Source organism: Marmota monax, unplaced genomic scaffold (assembly GCF_021218885.2).
Source record: "Marmota monax isolate L192 unplaced genomic scaffold, Marmota_monax_Labrador192_F-V1.1 WCK01_AAM20220418_F8-fsc00278, whole genome shotgun sequence".
In the NCBI taxonomy this organism is placed as follows: domain Eukaryota; kingdom Metazoa; phylum Chordata; class Mammalia; order Rodentia; family Sciuridae; genus Marmota; species Marmota monax.
The window spans coordinates 785,785-797,512 of record NW_026694626.1 but is presented as its reverse complement, the minus strand read 5'-3'; positions in this window follow the sequence as shown (position 1 = coordinate 797,512).

The following is an 11,728-nucleotide window of genomic DNA, read 5'->3' as shown; positions in this document are numbered from 1 at the left end:
TAATACAACTTCTATGTTTTATCTATCATCTTTGAGTTTTAATATCATAGAAATTAAAACTCCTGAGCAGTCTTCTAATAATTTAAATAATAATCTGTTTAGTTTTATTTTTAAGGTATAATAGTAAAATTGACTGTCCATAGTACTGAACATATTTGAACTTAAAATTCACCATAAATGGTCAATATAAAGCAAGATATTGGTAAATGTAGTATAATTGAGCTGCTTTTTTTTTCTTTTGTTATCATAAGAGCCAGGATCTGTGGCAGAAAAAAATAAATGGAATATATAATACTAAAATTTGGGGACCACTCTCCTATACAACACACCTGCTTATCTAGCTAGTGTCTTAACTGGGCCATGTCTTCATGAAAAGGGGTCACGGACAGCTTTGAAGATTAATTGATCCCGTTTCTTCAGTTACATTACAAAAAATGGAAGGCTAGTGCTTTGCCATTGCTCGGAGCTTTGGAGGACCTAAGAGGTCAAAACACCCTGCCTGCACTGGAACTCACCCTTTCTTCACAGCAGCCATGAGCTGGTCTGGACACACTCTCTAGCACGCTTTTCTCCAGTTTGTCCCCAGGTGGCTGACCTGTACACACCCCATCAGCTGGTTCACTTGTCCTTCAACTTCCAGTTCATGGTGACCAATAGGAGGCACCACTATGAGACTGGAAGGCAGACAAAAGGGTTGGAGTCCCTTGACTTGTGGGTCACCACTAGTTTTTGCATCCCTCTTTGAAAACCCACAGTTCTCTCACGTGGCCCTTTTCAACAGATTCAGGCACTCTCTCTAGGTTCTAATGTTTCCTTCACTAGTCCCTTAATATCTAGGAATGGCATTGTCTCCCTGGTATGTTGACCCTTGAGTCCTCTGTCTTCTTAGGTTCCCTTAACCCTGGTTTGTATCTCAGAGTAGAGTTTCTTGATTACATGCTTTTCAATTCCCATGCTTGAGTGTACTATTTCATTCACGCTCAGACCTTGACTGAAACATGGCTCTTTCTGACACTCAGAGATTAAGGCTCAATCTTTGGCCCAAGTTTGAAGAGGCAAGAAAGTCCAAGGTATTCACTGTCATAACCCGTTTCGCAATGCTGCCTCCCACCCTAGATATTGCAGAACAATTTATTCTCATGCTATTATTTTATAAATACAAATGTAATATATGTATATTTATGTACGCATATTGTTCGTGTATATATTTGTGTATATATACGTACACATATATGTACAGTTATATACACACACATAATTTCTAGAAGTGCTGACTGAAGCTATGACTGGCTAAAGATTATGATTGTGAACAGGTTTGATTGTGATTGTGATTGTGAACAGGTTTGATTGTGATTATGATTGTGAACAGGTTTGATTATGATTGTGAATAAGCCTCCTGAATTTCCTTTATGAGCCTGTATTTTATGCTTGCAAATTTTTCTTATGTTATTTGGCAAAGAAGCATCCAGCTCACCAATCCCCATTTTCTCTCATTTTCTATTTCACCAACTTGTCAGCCCTTCACCGAAGGAACAGACGTGCTTTTCAAGGTAACACGGATCCAGAAACGAAGAGATTTTCGGCAACAAATTAATATTCACTGCCCATAATCAGTTCAATTTCATATAATAATTTAGCACCACATATGGTAGTTATGAATAAGCATTGATAAAATTTCCCTAATCCTTTCCACATGGGCCAGAAGAGAAAGAATTTAAAAACTTGAGTGAGCCAATCAAGATAAATATTAATGGTTTCAAACGTGGGTTCAAAACTTTAACCAATAGGAATATGGAGCTTGGGAATCTGCTTTGTTGCAAAGTTATATAGAAGTAATTAATAGTATTATTGCCAAGAATTATATATGATCACATTATTGCCAAGAATCCAAAGGTTTTTGATGATGAATGAAATGTCTAGAAAGGCATGTCTAATTACCAAGAACTTTTATTTTAAAAGAAGAAAAAAAGGAGGAAAAAATTCTATTCACTGTTAATTTTCTCATTTCTCTTCATCCTTTCTCTTTATAAAGAGTGAGGTGGTGGGCAGAGATCGAATAACTAGCACATGCCTCATAAATCCAAAGTATCTATAATTCTACAGCATCTATTGAAATGTGTCTTCTACTAAAATGATATACCCAAATATGACGAAAGCAGATAATATCCTGTTCTGAAACACACTTGAACTGGGTAACTTGAAAATCCCAACAAACATTCACTTGAGAGAGTTTGCTATGGCGATGATTACCAGAAGTCATAATAATTCCTATAGATCTGCTGCTACATGGTGTCCAAAAGATAGCAAGACAGGCCAGGAGCAATGACACATGCCTGGGATCCCAGATGCTGGGGAGGCTGAGGCAGGAGGATCACAAGTTCAAAGCCAGCCTCAGTCAGAGCATGGTACTAAGCAACTCAGTGAGACCCTGTCTCTAAATAATACACAAAATAGGGCTGGGGATGTGGCTCAGTGGTTGAGTACCCCTGAGTTCAATCCCAGTATCCTCCTCCTCGCACCCCCACCAAAAAAAAAAAAAACAACCACAAGATAAGCCAGACAGAATCATATACTGTGATTTTTCTCCTTCTGATCTTCAGAACTCATTTCTAAAAGATTTCGAGAATTCAGAACTTACCTTTAACTGCACATTTAATAAAGAGCCCTTTAAAATATACCCAACACACATGCGTGCTATTGTGTTGTTCAATGCCTCGGGACTGGAGGCTCTCATGAGGATGTGGGTTTTAGTTTTACTAAGAAATGTGAGCACAAGGGAAAGCGAGAATAGAGCATCGTGATATGGAGCAATGCATAGGGTTTGGAGCCATTCTGTTATACATAATGTCAAGCTACATATAAATTAGAGTATTAATACTATTTAATGGACAATAAGAAAGATATGTCACATGATAGAGGGTAGAGAAATAGTTCATAATTCAAGGCTTTTTTAAAAAATAAGTCATATAGAAGGAATATTGTGCCCCAGGAACAATTCATGTTAGCAGAATGGAATTTTGCTCCTGGATTTACCAGGAGCTAATCGAAGGACCATCCCCTCCAAGCCTCATTTTCTCCCACCCCAGGCTTTGGGGGAAGCGCAATGAGGGGGTGGACCAGATGATCTTTAAGATCGCTTACTGTGCCAGAATCAAATGTATTCTAAATCTATCATAAGTTCCATTTCACACACATACAAACACACAAAAGAGATAAAAATGCCAGTTGTTATCTTTTTTCCTAAGGCTTTGGTTTTGTTTCAGACCTTATTTTGGAAGAGGAAAAAATCACAGATGAATCACTGCAAATTATGATACCAGTCATGGATCTTATCAAAATTGGCGACTCATCCATTTCCAGCAGTTTTGCTAGCCATGGAAAAATGCATTTTCTTTCTCTCCCTCCTCCAAAGGCCAAAGGAACATGATTGCGTCTTTTCTCCAATCTACAAAAAAAAAAATCAAAAAAAAAAAAAACTGACCATTCTTAATGTTTTGTGCACTTTAGTGCTTAATTTATAGAAAGAAGATTGTCCAAGTCTATTTTGAAGTCAGTCTTTCAAAAGGCTAATGTTCATGTTTTGATTTTTTGACTTTAAAATAATAACGATAAAGATAATTATAATTAATATTTATTCCAATTTATTATAACTAGTAAGTATTTTAAGTCTAGTTTTAGTTTAATATGATCATTGAATTTTGAGTCAAGAACATATATATTTATGTCCATCTTTGCTACTTATGGCTGTGTGATCTTATATTCATTATTTTCCTTGTTTGTTTTTAAATTCCTCATTGGCAAAATATAAGCACTGATAAAACATGCCAAATTTACTTCCCAAGGGTATTGTAAAAATCAATCAGATTTTACAGTTTCAGAGCATGATGTCACTAAAATTTATCCTAATTATTATTCCCCTGCTTATTTTTCTTCTAAATGATTTTGTACTCCACGAAGTAAATTGGAATTTACTATTAATTTTACATTTTTTTGTGCACTTTTGAATTGGTGGCTGTCCACTTCTATATATGAGGGCTCATTTTTTATTCTAATCATTCTTTTAAAAAATACTTTATTTTATATTTAATTTATGTGTATTAATGGAGATCCATGGGACATTTTAACACATGCATATGGTGTGGACTCTTTAAATCCAACTTCCCTTAATCCACCTTCCCTGTGCCTGACCTCTTTCTAAACTCTAGTAATCATTATTCTGTTTTCTCATTGATGTTTTTTAAATTTCCACGTTTTTCTGGCTTATTTCACATAATGTCTTCCAGTTCCCTTCATTTTTCTGCAAATGATTGGATTTTATTCTTCTTTGTGGCTGAATAATATTCCATTTTGTCTATGTGCTATATTGTCTTTATCCTGTTCATCAATGGATGAGCACCAAGGTTGATTCCATATTGGCTACTGTGAATAGTGCTATGATAAACACAGGCATGCAGGTATCCCTTTGGTATGCTGATTTAATTTTCTCTGGATGTATTCCCAGGACAGGCAAAGTTCGATCATATGTAGATCTAGTTTTAGGTTTTTGAGAAATTTCCATATTGATCTTCATAAAAGCTGTACCAAGTTACATTCCTGCCAACAGTGCATCAGAGTTCTTTTTTCTCCACATCCTTACCAACATTTATTTTTTTTTATAATAGCCATTCTAACTGGTGTGAGATGATATGTAATTATTGTTTTGTGTTTGCCTGATAGCTAATTGTATCGAGCATTTTTTCATGTATTTCTTGGCCATTTGTACTTCTTCTTTTGAGAGTGTCTAGATCAGTTTCTCAGTTTCAAATTGGATTACTTGTTTTTATATCATTAAGGTTTTTAGGCTCCTTTTATATGCCTTCTATTCCGTAGTTTATTTCTTCACCTGTTATTTCCTTTTTTATGCCTTGATCTTTTTACCTTGATCTTATCCCATTTACCTATTTTTGCTTTTGTTTCCTGTTCTTCTGGGGTCATATCCAAAAATTTCATTGAAGTGTTTGCCCTTTCTTTTCTCCTAATACTATCATGCTTCCAGTTCTTACCTTTAGCTGTTTGACCTACTTCAAGTTGATTTTTGAACAGGGTTAAAGATAGGAGTCAAGTTTCAGTCTTCTGCCTACTGATATCCAGTTTTCCTAATACAGTATATTACAGAGTCTGCCCATTGTCCAATCTATGTTCTTGGTGCCTTGGTTGAGAATCAGTTGGTCGAAGACCTGGGCTTATTTTTGGAACATTGAGTCTGTTCCATTGGTCTGTATGTCTGTTTCCAGGCCAGTAGCTTGCTGTTTTGGTACTATGGCTCTGGAGAAGGTCTTAAAATCAAATGTTGTGATATCTCCAGCTTTGTTCATTGTTCACATCTCCAATATGGAAATGTCCTTTGTATAACTGAAATCTCAATCCATCAGAATCACTATGGTGGAGGACAACAACTTAAAAACAGGGCAACTTTTCAAATACAATTTTAACCTAGTTTTGTCCAACACTTAAATCATTTCCATTCAACAAAGTGACTTTTTTTTTTCCTTTAAGTTTCCCTAAGCCTCCACAATGGAAGGAGTTTTGGGTTATTAAGTTCATTGCCAGGAAAAGAAACAAGAGTTGTGATTGCCGTAGAGAGATCTACGGAGAGATAAAAAGTTCTCTAAGATGGTGCAAGTTGCTATAAAGGGCCAGTTCCAAATACAAAAACACAGTGAGAAGGTTTCTTTTAGATTTCTCAAAGAAAATCATTATAGTAACCTGAAAATTTAATAAAGTTCCTTGAATTTAAGCAGTCTGGGGAATTATTGGTTTTGAATTACCGGCAATCGTGAACAGGGTTAAATACAGTTTCAGAATGAAAATTAGTTTTATTTTGTCAGGAAGTGAGTGAGCAAAGAGGTGCAAAGGCAAGAAAGAGAAAGAGAGATCACTGGGGCTGATACCAAAAAGTGCAACATAAATTCAGAGATGACAGAGCAGGTGAGGATTGGCAGCGCGGCCACCACAATGTCACCTACAGCTGAGAACGAGAAAGAAAGAGAGAAAGGGAGGAAGCCACAATGCAAATGAGAAATCCACTTCATTCCTTGAGGTCTGAATGAGATCTGCTCTTTCCTCTCCCACCATTTGTGATGCCCTGATTGGAAGTAGTTGAAAGGATAAAAACTCCTTGGTTTCATGGATTCCTGGTTCCTTCTTTCATGTAGAACAATTTGCTGAAGTTTCATTTGAATGAAAATTAGTGACTTGTGACTTGTACAGCCTTGTCTGCATTCAGTTCTGATCCTCAATACATTCCAACACGACATTTCTTCTTCTTTTTTTTTTTTTTTGCATTTGTTTTTATCAAACATATGCCCATTCTCCAGCCAGTGTTCACATTGTCCCTCTGGCTCAGTGGAAGTTTCAGGAAAAAAAAGGCTTTATGGTGGTCATTTCTCACGGATGTCCTCTCTGACAATTGGACTTCACAGGTTTATATGGCTGAAGTGATCCATCATGGAGCACTGACATCAAAATCCTGCACTCCAAACACGGTGCCATTTGCTGAGTGCTGTTATTCAAGTCAGTTAATTTGTTATGTTTTTAAACATCATCAGTAAATAGGTACCAACTCATATGGGAAAGAGAAAATTTACATTACAGAAAAGATGCTAGATTAAAATGTTGGCCGTCTTTATCCCTGAACCCATTGATAGGAAGGACTGTATCTAAAAATCTGTGAGAAAAAAGAATATCTTCCTGAGTTTAAAAAGAAGAAGAAAAAGAAAAAGAAGTAGTCGTCATCATCATCATCAGACATTCACAATGAGCTCAAATAAAAGTGAGGACTTCAGAAGTTAAATAAGGCTATTTAGAATCCCAGGTGCATGCTTACTAACTAGCTCTGTGGACATGGACTTTGTTCTTTCCTAACCTGAGCTTCAGTTTCCCCTCCTGTAAAAGGAAAATAGCAGTTTATATCACTGGGATTTCTTTGTGCTTTAGGTGAGATCATTTATTCCATGTATTGTTTCACTCATGAATTTTTTTTTTTTTTTTTGGTATGGGGATTGAATCCAAGGGTGCTCAACCACTGGGCCACACATCACAGTCCTTTTTACTTTTTATTTAGAGACAGGGTCTTGCTAAGTTGCTGAGGGCCTCTCTAAGCTGCTGAGGCTGTCTTTGAACTCTCAAAAACCTTCCTGCCTCAGTCTCTGGAGTCACTGGAATTATAGGAGTGCTCAAACGTGCCTGGCAAAAAGAAAATTTTTTAACAACTTCTCTTCCAAGCACTTGAGAATATATTGGTGGTTTTAGCTGTGGTGAGAGAAGAAAGACAATAAATATTAGCTATAATCAATAATTTACATGGCATGCTTAAAGGTTACAAATGCTCTAGGAAAAAGGAGTAAGAGGTTTGGAGTTTGGCAGGAGGTTTTGTGGGGTTGGAGAGTGGGCTGCAGTGTTCAATGTGTTGATCAGAGAAGGACTCGTTGAGAAGATGGCATTTGAGCAAAAGCTTAAAGAAGGTCAATAAGTTGGTCCAGTGGTAATGAGAGCAGGAGAGGGTAGCAGGCATCAGAAACAGAGGCCCTATCAGTAAGCAGGCTGATGTGGTTGGAAAGAAGTAAGCAATGGAGAAACTGGTAGGACAAACACAAGAGGCTCAATGGGAATCAGATCACAGAGTCTTACAGCCCGTGGTGAGGACTTAGAATCTCTCACTCTGAAGAAAATGGAGACCTTTTGTAAGGTTTTAAGCAAGGCAGTGACATGACTTAATTAATGGTTTTGAAAGGAGCCTTTGGCAGCTGTGTTGAGATTACTCAACGCTGGGAACACAGGGCAATAGTAAGACAACCAGTTAGGAAACAGAATATAGGAGAAGAAAAAAAGCAAGTGATCATTGCAGAATGGTGACAAGTGTGAAAATATGGACCTAAGTTGAAAGTAAAGCTCATAAGATTCCCTCACGAACTGAATATTAAGGATGAGAGATGGGCAAGCTCTGATGAAGTCCTCTAGAGTCTGGGATGGGGCAAATGGGAGAACAGAATTGCCCTCAGCTGAGATGGGGAAGTCCATGGGTTGAGCAAGTTTCAGGGCAGAGAGATGAGGAATTCAATTTAGGCATAACAAGTTTTAGATTTCTATTAAACATTCAAATAAAGATGTCCAGTGGGCAGTTGGTTCTATGAAGCTAGAGTTCAAGGGACATACCTGGGTTGGGCATTTTGATTCAAGAGTTGTCAGCATTTAGAAATATCTAAGATAGGAGACGGGATGAAATCAGCAGGCAAGTAAGTAAAGATAGAAAGTGAAGAGAGAGCAGAACAGTGACCACTGGACTAAGAGAAGTTCTGGGGGTGAGGGGGATGCCCGAGAGCCAAGTCAAGAAAGTATAAGTAAAGGAAGGTAACAATAGCTAAACTATGGAACCAACCTAAGTGTCCTTCATTGGATGAATGGATAAAGAAAATGTGGCATATATATACACCATGGAATATTACTCAGCCTTAAAGAAGAATGAAATGACAGCATTTGTTGGTAAATGGATGGAGCTGGAGAATATCATGTTAAGTGAAATAAGCCAATCTCAAAAACCCAAAGGCCAAACGTTTTCTCTGATAGGAGGATGATAATCCACAGTAAGAGGTGGGGGGCTAAGGAAGAATAGAGTTACTTAGGAAGGATAGCAAAATGAATCACACATTATTACCCTATGTGCCTATATGATTACATGACCAGTGTGATTCTACTTCATGTACAAACAGAATAATGGGAAATCCTACTCCTTTTATGTATGATGTGTCAAAATGCATTCTATGGTCACGTATAACTAATTAGAACAAATAAAAATTATGTTTTAAAGAAAAGGAAAGCACTGATCAGGGATAACTTATCCTAGATCATGTAAGGCGAGGACTGAGAGTTGACTCCATGAAGATCTGGCTAATCTGTCACGAGGCGATTTGGTGGAGTGGTGAGGAGGTGGAGGAAGCCTAATCATTCTGTGCTTTAAGAGGTAATAGAAGAAAGTGAGAATAGATGTTTTTCCCAAGAAGTTCTGCTGAAAAGGGTAGAAAAGAAATGGAAAATAACTGCTACCCGAAAGGGAGTCCAATGAAGGCTTTTTGATGTGAAAAGAAATTACAGCATGATTCAGTGTTGATGTTAGATGTGTCAAGCCCGTGGAAAATGGCTTGTCACTTGGCAGCTGGTATTAGCTAGACTCCATAAGAGCCCAATCTTACATTCTGTAATCTTGACTTGTCAAAAAACGTTTATGTATTTATAATTCCCAATATATAAGTACCCGTGAATATAAGGGACGAGGTTGGCCTATGCCCGGGAGAGCTCAAATTCAAATGGAAAGAAAATTAAAAAAAAAAAATCTTTCCCCGATTTAGGAATAGCCTTTTCCCAACATTTCAGACAGCCACACCATTTCAAGGAAAAACACCCAGGATAACTACCACTTCCCTTTCTAGCCATTTTGGATCCAGAACACTCACACCAAGAGGCATACGTTCTCCCCAGAATTCCTTATTTTCTTCTTGGTAAATGAAAACATGTTCTTAGAGAATCGATGCCCTAGAGAGGCTTAGATCTTAGCTGATGACTTCCCCTACTCCTCCAATCTATTCGATTCATACTACCCTTGAAATACTATAAAAAATAAATGAGAGAAAGAAAAGAAAAAGGGCTAGACCAAGAATAAAAGGAATAAGAGAAAACTTGATCCAAAGTGACAGAGGCTGGTTGATCGGAATGGGAAGGACAGAGTGAATTATACTACAATTATTGAAGTCCATGTCAAATTGGTTGGGTGTTTATTTTGCCTACCTTTGGCCGTTCTCCATTTTCTGGTAGTAGCACCTTGATTTTCTCTTGAAAACTGTCGCACTGTTATTGCCTACAGGCCTGGTGGAACGTGGATCTCCTTGCTGTAGGCAGAATGCTCAAGCTGGACTGATCAATTTCCCTCTTGAAGGCAGTAACATAGGGAGGGAAAAGAGTTCCCCTCTTCTCCTTTTTTTCCCTACTTTTGTATTATGTTAGGCACATCTACGTGTCCTGCAACCTTAAAATGCTAGCACTAGACTAGTCCACAAATCTGATTGTTACTGTAGACTTTTTAAATGACTTCTTTTAACATTCTGTTTCCTAGGCAGAGATATGCCCCTGTGTGCCACGTTAGGTCCTTCCAGCGCTTTCTCTCACCGACTTTATAGAATCCCTATTAGATAACAATTAGAAATTACTATTCCTCCTGTTCACCAAGTCCTCGATTGCATGTCAACAAATTAATGCTAAAATCTCCGTTCCTTTATTTTCTCTTTGATGCAATAATAATGATTAAATAAATAACACTGCAATACCTAATATGAACTTTAAAGGATTTCTTAGTTCTTTTGTATATTCTAGACTGCCATTTGTGGGGAAAAATGAGATCCTTTGTCTATTAAAAATTCTTTTTAATATCTAAAATGGAAATTAGCTATCGAGATGCCACTCTCAAGAGCCTTTTGCTCTTGGCTATGAAACCTTCATTTGAAAGCCTTTTCCTTTGAATTCTCTGCCACAGTTTTATGGGATGCTCAATGTAAACAGATGCCTCATATAAATTTCATTTTTATAGGTAGCTAATATACTAATATCCTACAGGGATAATTTAAGCTCCCAGGTGTCCAGGTTTTAACTAGGCTACAAAGAAAATTTAGCCAAGGACAACAGGACAAACCACCTAAGCTAGAAATGTCATGGCTTTTACATGAGGCATAAGGACTTCAGCAAACTTCCCAACAGTGTCACACAAAGAACAATCTGGCTAGGGAAGAGACTCCATTAACTGAGGTGAATCAAATTTATAGATTTTGTTGGGGCCATTTAGAAGCATGAAGTCCTTGTATATATTATTTATATACACAATCCCACATTGAAACTTGGAGTAGTAAAATGCCTCATAATGAGATGGCATCAAAACATCTACTCTTCCTACCAAGCTTATTGTTCTGAGATTACAGAACGGAATCCATGCTATTGGAGGGTTCATCACGCAAAAATAGATCAACAGTTCCTATTATGCGCACACATATATATGACTGCATGCAGCCAAGTTCCTGTTGAGATGAAATTTAAACCTTCACAGGAGAAGCTACCAGCCATGCTTTACACTCAAAAATTAACAGGAAGCAGTTCTTTGAGCATTCCCTAAATACAAAATGACCTTTGTTCGTTATTCAAACCTGTGTTTGGGAGTCACTCTTCGCCCTGGTGTAATAGATCCTTTTAGAGCTGTCCCCCCAATAAGACAGGAACTACTAAGCTCAGAATTAGGAAGGAGGTGAGTCCACTAGCTTCAAGGACAAGAAGTTTATTGGAAGAAATCAATCCCTACCCTTTGAAGACTAGACATTTGACAAACCTCTGCAAGTGATTAGCTTGGTAGCAACCGAGGTCTGCAAAAGGAAAAACTAGAGACATGGGATACAGGACTGGGGGTAAACATAATGCATGGGATTGTGGGGGGGGGTCTCATGGATTTTCATGCAGCATCTGTCTGGAGCTGCTGCAGTCTCCTTAGGCATAGAAGTAATGCTTTGGGGCAATGGGTCCAGCATGAGTGTAACTCTAAAAACCGCCAAACCTGTGGGGTAGCTGAATTTGTACCCTGTGGTGGGAAGCAAGTCAGGGAGAAGTTTTCAGCTAGCTGAGACATGGTTAACAACAGAAGTGACAGAAGAGGTCCTCT